The sequence below is a fragment of the Oratosquilla oratoria genome, chromosome 16 (genome assembly GCF_046742065.1).
Source record: "Oratosquilla oratoria isolate Oo_2021 chromosome 16, ASM4674206v1, whole genome shotgun sequence".
NCBI lineage: Eukaryota > Metazoa > Arthropoda > Malacostraca > Stomatopoda > Squillidae > Oratosquilla > Oratosquilla oratoria.
Genome location: NC_134792.1, coordinates 50447554 through 50456251, shown reverse-complemented (window position 1 = coordinate 50456251; position 8698 = coordinate 50447554).

The following is an 8698-nucleotide window of genomic DNA, read 5'->3' as shown; positions in this document are numbered from 1 at the left end:
CCTCGTAACCCCACTATATTTCATGAACACTTCCTCTCACGCATATCAAAATTCTTCCTCTCTTCCTCCCTTAAATTCCAATTTTCTGTCGCATACGGCGTCCATCCCCATCCATCCATTTCTCATGACATCTTTCATCCCTCCTTCGATCTACACTTTACCTCCCCACCCACACCTCCATCACCTGCTGCATGTGACCTTAAATACTTAAAACTCTCCAATTCCTCCCTTTCTTTATTGAAAATTCAATTGTAACTCACTGCCATCGTCTACCATAGTACATCTCATGACATACCCTCCCGAACCCTCTCCTATGAACCATCCACGAGAGTAGTGTCATCAGCAAACAACAACTGGCTCACCTTCCACCCATCAACTCTCACCTTCTCAAAACCCATTCCTAGAACATGTAAACTATTTCCTTTCACTATTTCCTTTCACTATGGTCAAGCTATTGTAGTTTCCAACAAAAAAACGTACAAATTGTAGTAACAGTGAAAACTATTGCATTATCGTCACCATGATCATCAATACGTCCAACATATTCATAACTATATAAAAACATACAAGTAAAAAACAAATAAATAAATAAAAATAAATAAAAATGAAATAAATAATATATATATATATATATATATATATATATACATATATATATATATATACACATGCGCACAAGTATTCAAATACATAACTTGAAGTTAGCTCTAGCCCTACCATTGATTCTTTTACCATTAATAATTCTAACACCAATACGTCGTCAATACTTACACGAATAAACATCAATGTAATGCTACCAACATCAATATCAGCACATTTACAATTATAACAACTTCTACATCATGGTTTACATCAGCCAAAATGTGCGACCTCACTGCGCCATCACTTTTGTCGTTACTACTGATAATAAATGCATAATCTAATTAAAGTTCCGATATAGTTCCAGGTCTGTTTCTTTTCTTTTCTCCATCTTTCTACTTATCATTCTTTTACAATGATCTCCCCCTCCATACACGACTACTTATGCAAGGTAGCAAAACGACGAACAGTCCGTGTTGCTTATCTATGCATTATGGTTTGTATATTTCAGCATACCAATTATCATACGAGTGCCCGGAAAGGGCAACATGTCGTCTTATGACGTTCTGTTCGGGAGACGTCCATCGGAGGCGTAAAATCCCAAAGCAAATAAATAATTCGCTTTGGTCCTTCCTTGTCTCAGGACCGAGTCATCATCGTAAGAGTTGCATACAACCACACTATCGTCATCACAACAAATGCTAGGTCACCACCATTTTCGCCACAATAGCCACCACCGCTAACTTCATCACAACTACCATAACCATAATCACCACTTGCACCAGAACTACCACCACAACTTTCACCGTCATCAACACCACTGCCAACACAACTGACTCCATTGTTACGATCACCACAGACATCAAAAGAACACCAAGAATACTGGAAGTGTCTTCCCCATACACAAAGTAAGCCCCAAGACGCCTCCTCCTTCCCTCGCAGTGCAGAGAACTATCACCCTAACACTCGACTTCCCTCATAAAACGAGCCGAATTCCGGTTCCTTCTAGGGAGACCCCAGTCATCCAATATCTTGTGGCGTTTCCCCCTTTGTTACTGCAGTCATCCACTCAAGGAATGACACGTCTCCCCCCAGTGCACTTGACAGTATCGTAGCAGACGTATCCAACCATTCGAGAATAAACTATACCTTCTGAAATCTCACATGTATTCATTAATCTTGAATTTATGAATATTTCTACGACATGATTTGTGACGTCATTCCATGTCGCGCTAACGCAAAGGATGGTTACTAAACCCTGCAGCTTGATATCATGTTATTGTAAAACAGCTTATATCGGATGGTTGTACTCGTTTATATTCTATCAGTGATTAACAACTACAACATGGTTCGTTAAGCAATAACATGTTACTGTCGAACAACGATATAATATATAATAAATACTGCATTGCCACAACTTCGACACAAACCTCAGTTCAGTCGTGTCTCTAAGTTTTTGCAGCTAATGTATACTTTACACATGTAACTCAATAAGAGTATATCATATTTTAGAGAAAAAATATACTAGTTGGGCTTCAAGAGGCATTGACCAACCTCTAATAGTGTGTAGGCAATATACATTTTGTGAATAGACAGCATTTAAGAGGACCGTCAAATAATTTTAAATTCACTGTATTATACATACATGCATATATACATACATATACATATATATATATATATAGAGAGAGAGAGAGACAGAGAGAGAGTTAAATGTGGATGAATGGATAATGTGTGTCGGGATTAAAATAAAAACAAATTAAGGTTAGAGACGAACGACGAGCCATGGTCACAACGAGGAAGGCGACATTAATAGCAACTGCAGCCATGTCCACTGTCACATCATAAAAACATCAATAATTCTATAGGTACGATAGCGATTTTTTTTTTTTTTTTTTTTTTTTTTTTTTTTTTTTTTACAAAAAGGTGTATCCACTGCTCTGTGGAGGAAAAAAAAATTTAAAATGTCACATAACCAATTACAGTAAATTTAACTTCTTTTTCCATATCAATATGTTTGTTAATTGTGAGACAATACCTCCCAAAGTTAACAGAAGCTACACAGAAGTGGTAGCGGCACCTGCCCAGCGACCCACCTGGAAAGGCCCGAACGAAGAGTCCAGGAATTTGATTATCCAGCAAATGGCGACGCCTGATTGGCTGTCACAGGGTCAAGCTTCCAATTACACAAAGAAGGAAAGACCGAACAAGGAAAAGGTAACTATGTATTTAACTATCTGTTTCCCTATCAATTTATATATCTATACATCTGTCTACTCGTTTGTTCATCTATTAATCGATTAATTGACTTACCTATTTAGTTATTATTTCATTTACTTATGTTTGTTTACTCCTCATATACTAGTCTAAGTTTCTCTAATCATTTAGTAATAGTAGGAATGGTGGTAATAGTAAAAGAATATGTAAAAGTGGTATTGATAGTAGTAGTAGTAGTGATAGTAGTAGTAGTAGTAATAGTAGTAGTAATAGTAGTAGTAATAGTAGTAGTAATACTAGTAGTAGTAATAGTAGTAGTGATAGTAGTAGTAATATTGATAGAAGTAGTAGTAGTTATAGTCGTAGTAATAGAAAATGTAGTGATTGATGATGATGATGATGATGATATTACTAGTAGTAGTGGTAGTAACAGCAGCAGTAGTAGTACCGGCAGTAGCAGTAGCAGTAGTAGTAGTATAAACAAAAGCAATATAGTAGTATCAATAATACAGTTTTATTTGCTGTTACTCTTTCACTATTTTCGAAAGAAAAAAGAAGCAAAATCTAAACAGCTTTATTAACAGCTTGATTGATGACTTTGTCTAGCGTATAATGAATGATTTAGAAAAAAAAAAATAAGCGCAAGTAATAAATTCGAATTTTAACACCGACATTGAAACTACCTAAACAATAATTTCAAGATAATTATAAATACCTAGGAAAGAATTTCAAGAACAATTGGGTTACCATAGAAAGATGTTCTAGAACCTTTTAATCACCCAAGAAATAATTCCAAGATATTACATACTTAGGAAAGAATTTCTAGAACAATTTGTTTATCCTAGAAGGATTTTCTAGGACCTCATCCTGGACAGAAAATTCCAAGAACAATCGAGCTTCTAGCTTTTCTTTCCAATCATACGAACCAGAGTTTTAGAAACGCGAAAAGATTCCAAACAGAAAATGAGACGAAGAAAAGATAAATCTTTTAGGAAAGCTAAAACCAGAGAAGACGTGGACATTGGCACATAGAGGAGGACCAATCACAACCAATATACAGACCTGAAAGGCGAGACACTGAAAGAAAGGAAACAAGAAGAAGAGGAGGAGGAGGAATAAAATGGAAGGCGAGGAGAACGAAGAAAGATATGCGACGAGATGAGAACTGTAGTATTTGTTGGAAGCCTCGGCCGCTCACGCTGAAGCCGCAACTGGAAAACGGAAGAGAAAGAGGAAGTCGGGACCATTCCTTAAGGAATACACAAAGGAGGGGAAGATGGTATGGTATGGTTTATTATGGTATAATATGACATGGTATTGATTGGTATGGTATGATATAGTACTTTATGGGATGTTATGGCATTAAATCTCTTGTCATGAAATGGTATGGTATGGCACGGCATCTCATGATACGTTATAGTATGGTATGTTATGGTATAGCATTCTATATATGGTATGTTGTCTTGCGGTATGGTATTGTTTGTTATATACAGAAGAGGAAAGGAAGATGAAGGAAAGGTGAGGAGATGGAAAGAGAGCTTGAAAATGAGTATATTTAACAAAACTGTTATGTATTTGATACTCGAAATCTGCCAAGTTATTGAAACAGAACTAAGTAAAGGAAAATAAATCTTGATTCTGACTGTTCTCGCCTTTCATAAGTAAACTTATATTCAGACATTGAATCTAATCTTTAGTTACCTGCTTCAACGAGGAATTTTACACACGTATATATGAATATTAGTCTTCAAATATTAACTTTTTATTTTGCAACCTGATTGTATAAAAATATTTATAGTTTGTTTTCTTAAGATACTTTGTGACATTCAACCTACAGCATGGAAAAAGAGAAATAGGAGGAAGTGATTAGTTTTGGCTTAACGAGTAAATTGTGGAAGAGTGGAGGAAGGAAGGAAGGAAGGAAGGAAGGAAGGAGGGAAAAGAGAGAGGAGGGAAAAGAGAGAGAAAAAGAGAAAGAGAGAGATTTATGAAATTTTTTGGCTCGAAGGCCAAGCGCCGGAGCCGGTAGGCCATTCAGCGCGAAAGAGAGACAGAGACAGAGAGAGAGAGAGAGAGAGAGAAAGAGAGAGAGAGGGAGAGAGAAAAAGGGAGAGAGAGAGAGGGAGAGAGAGAGAGAGAGAGAGAGAGAGAGAGAGAAAATAAAACAAATGAACCCAAGTACAACGTCAGGTGTGGAAGAGAAAGTGAAGAAATAGAAGGAAAGCCGAGAATAGCTGGAGGTAATTCAATATCAGAGAGCCTCTGGGCGAGATATGACAAACTAAGAAATGAAAGGAGAAAGAAACAAGATCAAATATATACCTTAATATCAGATGGCTTTTTGTCCCATATAAAGTATATACAAAACAAAAATACGCAAAATAGAATATAAAACATGGTAAGGGAAGGTAAGAAAACATAACGTGACTCAGGACACACAAAAAAAAAAAGAATATATATATATATATGATGTAAGCGGAATAGGAAACACAGGAGTCTTGGTCTTGAGTTTATTCCTGACTAGTTTCGCAGGTATGCTTTTTCAAAGGAATATGTGTACAAACGGGCTGTGGGCATTATATACATGGGGTGGACCTCACCACCTCTCCGAGTTACCATAGTTGGTGGCGAATGTGAACATCACATTGTGGCTCACGTAACAATGAAGACATTTTTACAATTAAATATGATAACACTAATACCAAAGAAATTATTAATAGAAAATGTAACAATAGTAATGATAACGATGAAGATAAATATTTAAATAATAATATTAACATTAATAACAAAAATGATAGTAGCAGTACAGGAAATAATAACAATAAAATAAAAGTAATAATAATAAAAACAATAAGAAATGATAATACTAATAACCAAGAAATGAAAATTATTAATATTAAATATGACAATAATGGTGAAAACAATGATAATAAAATATATATATATATATATATATATATATATATATACATATATACATATACCTCTGGGTATATTTGTTTTGCTTTTGTGATTAATTTAATCTTCCCTTTTAAAACTCCCCTGGGTTCATCTGAACTATTTCTAATTTCTTTGTAATTAATTTCATTTTCAACTTGTGGCTTCATCTATAAACTCTTTCCATCCCAAGGCAACTTACAATATTTTCCGACTTTCGCTTTTTTGGCGATCTTGGCATCACCTGTTGCATTCGCCACGTCACTGATACACCCTCACAACATTATTGGTGAAACTAAAATGGGTTCTGTGTTGTTCCATCACTACATTCTCTCCAATCAGTACTTTTAACATCCGTTTATTCTTTAGAAAATATAATATCCAATCCAATGTTCTTCCGTCTTACCTTTTTCAACTTTTATATTAATCTTTTGTGCAGAATCTTGTCAAAGACCTTTTCCAGGTCCAGGAAGACAAAGTCCACCCAGTTCAATCACTCATGCAGTACATCAGCCCTTCTTGAATAAAAACTTTACAGATGACTGTATTATTCTGAGTACAGGTTTGTGTTTAAGTGTGTGTGTGTGTGTGTGTGTGTGTGTGTGTGTGTGTGTGTGTGTGTGTGTGTGTGTGTGTGTGTGTGTGTGTGTGTGTGTGTGTGTGTGTGTGTGTGTGTATGTATGTGGTCGAGCGCGCGCGTGTACGTGCGTGTGTGTGTGTGTGTGTGTGTGTGTGTGTGTGTGTGTGTGTGTGTGTGTGTGTGTGTGTGTGTGTGTTTCTCGGTATATCTCAACACTAGAAATTTACTATTTTCGTTTAGTGTTTTCTCTCACTGATTATCTGATTCATATTAATGGAGCTGGCTTTTAAAGCACCTTTGGTTAAATTACCTTTAAAAAGCAATTACAACGTGTAATTAATCCAACTTTCCCCTTGCTATTAATATGATATTGCCGTCATCCTGAGCGTCCCTTGCCATAACTAGTTTGAATTTGGATTAACTTTTTAATGACAGATGAGGAGAGTGTCGCTCAATCCGATTCACCAAATAACCAAGTTAGGGGACATAACCGACGTTTTTTGTGGTTTGTTCAGAACGAAAATAGAACTGAATGCATTAAAGAACGGAAGAACGAATATCGCTTTTATGGGGTTTGGTGAGGTTTAATGTAGGTAACAATATTTGATTTACGTAATATTTGGTGCTCACATTGCATCTTGGGGGCGGACACACACACACACACACACACACACACACACACACACACACACTCAAGCATGCACATACACACGCACACAAACACACACATAAGCATACATCCACACACACACACACACACACACACACACAGACACACACATAAGCATACACACACGCACAAACAAGTAAACAAATGAACAAAATCAAACTAACGAGCAAACACAAAACACACACACACACACACACCAACTAACTAACTCCTTGCTCACGGGAGCGGGTGTAACTGGCCGTGCTGTGATGCTGTTCAGTCCTTGGGCAGAAATCGAACTTGGAGCGTTTAACTACAAGGTCATTTCGGTTCCACTTCACCACTGTGCGTGCCCCGTGTGACCGTGCGCGCGTGCGTGCGTGCGTGCGTGTGTGTGTGTGTGTGTGTGTGTGTTTAAAGGTGAGCTACGCTCGTGGTGTTCTGTTTCTGTATCTCGCAGCGTCTAAATTGTTCGTGTATGGTTCGTGTGCGTATTCGTATGGGTGTATTATTGTTAGTGTGTGTATGTGTGTCTGCATTTATCCACGTAGAACCTTGATTTAGTCCAGACTTTTTCAATACGAGTAATTCATTTTTAATGGGATATCAATCTTTATGACATTTTCCATGCAAAACATACCTACTAATATTTAAGAGACGAAAAATATAAACTGATATACATGGAAGAACCTGAAATACGGTTTGATTAAATCTGAAACGAAATTTCCAGAAAAAATGGATTGAATTCTCAGTTTACTGTGTTTTCGAAATCAATTTGCACCAAAAACAAATGAGCGTTCTGTCCTCTTCTGTATACAAGATTATGATTCCCTATGTGCAGTTCTGCCGCTTTCTGATGGAGATTCAACCTGATTTTAACGGAGCTGCATCTGATTAACATCCGTTTCACGTAAACCCACATTAAACAAGACAATTTATCTTTTTCGTTCTCCATAAATATTCTCGCAGTAATGGATTTAAATTGGACAAATTTAGATTTAAGAAGTAAATAGGCAAGAACTGGTTTACCAATAGCGGTTAACGAATGGAATTGACTTGTTAACCATGTAGTTAGTGAGCGCTAAAACAATAGATTGTTTTAAGAAAAGGTTAGACAGCTTCATGGATGGGGTTGAGAGGTGGTCATAGACACGGTACTGTCTAGTGTAGGCCTTATGGTCTCTTGCAGTCTCCTTCATTCTTAGGCTCTCAATCACCTTGCTTTCTGGAGGGTTTCTTTGACTTCTTCCGTATCATTCGCCTTCGGAACAACACTTACTCTTACTCTGTTGGCTGCCAGGCCGGACGGCCCTTCACCGCTTTCACTATGCCTCTCCAGATGGTTCTATTCTCTGCCGATTCTTTCCAGTCCTCTCTTGGTGCCACCCTCGGGTAAACTTACTACTATAATCGCTTTCAATAAGAAATTGTTCTGGGTGTGTCTTTGTTTTATGAATATATGTAGTACATTACAGTCCTATTTGTACGTACATATTAGTCTGTAATATGCATGTGCATATATTTGTTTATACATACATACACACACACACACACACACATATATATATATATATATATATATATATATATATATACATACACACAAGGGATTACAAAGGATTACAAAGGCGAAGCATGCCGACAGGAGACCTTTTGGTCCATAACTAGGTCGGATGCGGAAAAAATTATAACAATGATAAAAAAAATAATAATATAAATAATAATACATAAATACA